The following is a 5,324-nucleotide window of genomic DNA, read 5'->3' as shown; positions in this document are numbered from 1 at the left end:
GACTTTGACAAAATTCAGCATCCATTTATAATAAAAAACCTCCAGAAAGCAGGCACAGAAGGAACATACCTCAACATAATAAAAACCATATATGATAAAACCACAACAAACATTATCCTCAATGGTGAAAAATTGAAAGCATTTCCCCTAAAATCAGGAACAAGACAAGGGTGCCCACTCTCACCACGACTATTCAACATAGTTTTGGAAGTTGTAGCCACAGCAATCAGAGACAAAAAAGAAATAAAAGTAATCCAGATTGGAAAAGAAGAAGTAAAACTCTCACTGTTTGCAGATGACATGATCCTCTACATAGAAAACCCTAAAGACTCCACCAGAAAATTACTAGAGCTAATTGATGAATATAGTAAAGTTTCATGATATAAAACTAACACACAGAAACCCCTTGCATTCTTATACACTAACAATGAAATATCAGAAAGAGAAACTAAGGAAACAGTTCCATTCACCATTGAAAGGAAAAGAATAAAATACTTAGGAATAAATCTACCTAAGGAAACAAAAGACCTATATATAGAAAACTATGAAATACTGATGAAAGAAATCAACGATGACACAAATAGATGGAGAAAAATACCATGTTCGTGGATCAGAAGAATCAATATAGTGAAAATGAGTACACTACCCAAAGTAATCTATAGATTCAATGCAGTCTCTATCAAGCTACCAACGGTATTCTTCACAGAACTAGAACAAACAATTTCACAATTTGTATGGAAATATAAAAAACCTCGAATAGCCAAAGCAATCTTGAGAAAGAAGAATGGAACTGGAAGAATCAACCTGCCTGACTTCAGACTATACTACAAAGCTACAGGCATCAAGACAGTATGGTACTGGCACAAAGACAGAAATATAGATCAATGGAACAAAATAGAAAGCCCAGAGATAAATCCACACATCTACGGACATCTTATCTTTGACAAGGGAGGCAAGAATATACAATGGAGAAAAGACAACCTCTTTAACAAGTGGTGCTGGGAAAATTGGTCAACCACTTGTAAAAGGATGAAACTAGAACACTTTCTAACACCATACAAAAAATAATCTCAAAATGGATTAAAAATCCAAATGTAAGACCAGAAACTATAAAACTCCTAAAGGAAAATGTAGGCAAAACACTCTCTTACACAAATCACAGCAGGATCCTCTATGACCTGCCTCCCAGAATATTGGAAATAAAAGCAAAAATAAACAAATGGGACCTAATGAAACTTAAAAGTTTTGCACTACAAAGGAAACTATAAGTAAGGTGAAAAGACAGCCTTCAGAATGGGAGAAAATAATAGCAATCAAAGCAACTGACAATGAATTAATCTCAAAAATATACAAGCAGCTCCTGCAGCTCAATTCCAGAAAAATAAATGACCCAATGAAAAAAAATGGGCCAAAGAACTAAACAGACATTTCTCCAAAGAAAACATACAGATGGTTAACAAACATGAAAAGATGCTCAACATCACTCATTATCAGAGAAATGCAAATCAAAACCACAATGAGGTACCATCTCACTCCAGTCAGAAGGGCTTCTATCAAAAAGTCTACAAACAATAAATGCTAGAGAGGGTGTGGAGATACAGGAACCCTCTTACACTGTTGGTGGGAATGCAAACTAGTACAGCCAATATGGAGAACAGTGTGGAGATTCCTTTAAAAACTGGAAACAGAACTGTCATATGACCCAGCAATCTCACTGCTGGGCATACACACCGAGGAAACCAGAATTGAAAGAGACACATGTATCCCAATGTTCATCACAGCACTGTTTACAATAGCCAAGACATGGAAGCAACCTAGATGTCCATTGGCAGACGAATGGAAAAGAAAGCTGTGGTACATATACACAATGAAATATTACTCAGCCATTAAAAAGAATGCATTCGAATCATTTCTAATGAGGTGGATGAAACTGGAGCCTATTATACAGAGTGAAGTATGTCAGAAAGAAAAACACCAGCACAGTATATTAATGCATATGTATGGAATTTAGAAAGATGTTAAAGATGACCCTATATGTGAGACAGCAAAAGAGACACAGATGTAAAGAACAGACTTTTGGACTCTAGGAGAAGGTGAGGGTGGGATGATTTGAGAGAATAGCATTGAAACATGTATATTATCATATGTGGAATAGATCTCCAGTCCAGGTTCAATGCATGAGACAGGGTGCTCGGGGCTGGTGCACTGGGATGACCCTGAGGGATGGGATGCGGAGGGAGGTGGGAGGTGGGAGGGGGGATCAGGATGAGGAACACATGTACACCCATGGCTGATGCATGCCAATGTAAGGCAAAAACCACTACAATGAAAGTGAAAAGGAAAGTGAAGTCGCTCAGTCGTGTCCAACTCTTTGTGACCCCGTGGGCTGTAGCCTACCAGGCTCCTCCGTCCATGGGATTCTCTGGGCAAGAATACTGGAGTGGGTTACCATTTCCTTCTCCAGGGGATCTTTCCCTACCCAGGGATTGAACCCGGGTCTCCCACATTGGAGGCAGACGCTTTAACCTCTGAGCCACCAGGGAAGCCCAACTGTAAAGTAATTAGCCTCCAATTAAAATAAATAAGTAAAAAGAAAAAGACAAATAGTATATGGTATAATTTATATAAGGAATCTAAAAAAAAAATGATACAAATGAACTTACTTGCAAAATAGAAACAGGTACACTGACTTTGAAAACAAGCTTATGGTTATCAAAGGTGAAAGGCAGGGGGAAATAAGGAGCTTGGGACTAACATATACACACTACCACATGTAAAGTAGATAATCAATAAAGACCTTTTGTATGGCATAGGGATCTCTACTCAGTATTCTGCAATAACCTATATGGAAAAAGAATCTGAAAAATAATGGATATATGTGTATGTATAATTGAATCACTTTGTTGTACACCTGAGGCTAATACAACATTGTAAACCAACTATACCCCAGTATAAAATAAAAATTTTAATAACAAAAAAATAATTGCCAAGATTTAATAGAACAAACTACTGATACTTTTTCTCCATACTCAGCATATGATAATATAATGAAATAACCTAAAATAAGTTAATGATTTTCTAAAATGCTTATCTACACCTGAGGATAATCATAATACCTGCCAGGTTTTGAGTGTTAGGAACAAATAATGTAAGTGAAAGGTTTTCAAGAGTTTAAAAGCAAAATTCCATAAGGAATTCATTAAAATTTTACTGTCAACAAATTTTAAAAACTCCTCCTATGCATATCATATTTAAACTTCAGAAAATTAAAAATCTTTAAAGAAACCAAAGGAGGAAAACACCTTACCTACGGAGGAACAAGTATAAGAATTACAGGGGACTTTTTCTCAGAAACCATGCAAGCAAAAAAAGAGTGAAATAGAATATTTAAAATGATGAAAGAAAAAAAAAACCATGAAAAAGTCCACATCCAGTAAAATTATCCTTCAAAAGCAAAAGAGAAATAAATACTTTCTCAGACAAAGTTATTTAAGAATTTATTTCCAGATCACCTACACTGCAAGAAATATTAAAAGAAATTCTTCAGAAAGTTGAATATGGTATGAGTCAAAAACTTGGATTTACTAAAGAAAGAAAGAACATTGGAGAAGGAATAAATGAAGGTAAAATAGCATGATTTATTTTTCCTATTCTTAGCTGATCTAATAGGTAATTATTTGAAGTAATATTAGGGAAAAAATGTACTGAGTGATTTTAAGATATGGATAAGTGAAATGAATAACAGCAAAGTTGTAAGAGACGAGAGACGGTTTGGGATATATCTCAGCATCTTTACTTTTTTGAAACTCATCTCTTGCAGTCCATTACTTTGGAAAATGGACCATTGTGACTGACTTGATAAACTACTAGGATACTTTGAGGTCTTAATTTAGTCATAAGAGATTTTTTTTTCAAATTCACAACTTTTCTAACTTTTATTTGCAGTATAAGTATCTCCACAACCTTCAAGAAAAGTCCTAATCTTATGAAAACCTTTGTTTCCTTTCCAATAATCCTATATTTGGAAACTGGAACAGTTATAAATCTCTGAAACTTGAAATTCTTCTCAGATTTTCTTTTGGTGATGCTGGAAACCAGAGGTACATGGAAGTAATTGACTATTTGGATGTCTTAGGTGGACTAAATTAAATCACCACTATTTTGGTTGGGTTTACCATTAGGTAATTTTGATCATTGTATCCAAGCTAAATCTTATCACTTTTTATACATTTTTAGTAGAAAATCATGTTTATTTAGTTCTCAGTGGAGTGTGGTGTTATGCCATAGTATCCTTAAATCATTTACTCTTTAAGAGATAGCCTTGAATCAAAGTTGGCCTTTGAGCCAAATTTCCTTTATAGCATATTTTAAGTCCCTGTTACTGTTAAAAGATTTATTCTAATTGTTTTTTCCACAAATCAAACCTAGGGGTTAGACTTTGCTTTTCTTTTAAAAGTATCCATTGTCTTTCATAACTTTCCATAGGCAAAAATGAAATTGGAAATCTATTAGCCTCAGCAATTTTAAAAAGTTGTATAGTTATTATGCCAACATACCAGGGAAAAAACATCACAAGCAGTTTGCTTTGGAACACCTGCTAAAAATATTTTTGCCATAAAAAGTATAATTTCTCTGCTGGATATTTATAAAAATAAGTGAACACATGCCCTATAGTGAGACAGTCTCTTTTCATGAAACACAAAGTAAGCATGCATTAGAGGTAAAACAACAACAATGAAAGCAGAAATCTAATTCATTCCAATTTCTGGAGGGATCTATGCAGAGTAATTGACATTTTTCAAACATACTATTAGAAAAATGAATGTTTATTCCGTAACTTTCCAGCTTTATTTTTCCCCCTACAAAACATCACAAACAAATGTACTCCTTGAGGTTTTGACAGTTGGTTCTTCATTCTCCATTTCTGAAACTCAATTAACAAGGTCTTATATTCCTTTTTCATATGGAACATGTATGTTCAGTTTGAAATTGTTAACAGAATAAATTCACCTTTATTAAATTCACTTTTATTGGGTGGTATATGAAAAGTCTTAAATTGATGTGATTTAAAATCAATCCCGCTTAATGCCAATTCCCTGGAGCTAAGTGGGTTTATATTGGATATTCAGAAATGCTTTATAATAAAGAATGTAAACAGTGCTTGGTTTATATAATTAGCATTCCAATAAGGTGCATAATTCATGTCTAAATGGCCATCTAAGGAATAGAGCTTGTCTTCTCTTGAAGGTTCACCAAATGGCTGTATCAGCTGGAGGTTTCTCATGGACGTGACTAAAGGGTATCCTGACAGCAATGGCCCTGGG

General features: G+C 34.6%; 1 non-coding gene across 1 annotated transcript; it reads right to left on the bottom strand.

The window, feature by feature from the left end:
• Positions 1 to 2,471: 2,471 nt before the first annotated feature.
• TRNAW-CCA lies at positions 2,472 to 2,543 on the bottom strand. The gene has a single exon. It is a non-coding gene; the product is annotated as a tRNA-Trp (tRNA).
• Positions 2,544 to 5,324: the final 2,781 nt, after the last annotated feature.

Source organism: Cervus elaphus, chromosome 19, assembly GCF_910594005.1.
Source record: "Cervus elaphus chromosome 19, mCerEla1.1, whole genome shotgun sequence".
In the NCBI taxonomy this organism is placed as follows: domain Eukaryota; kingdom Metazoa; phylum Chordata; class Mammalia; order Artiodactyla; family Cervidae; genus Cervus; species Cervus elaphus.
Note: the sequence above shows the minus strand (reverse complement) of the source record. Positions and strands in the feature narration are given on the sequence as shown.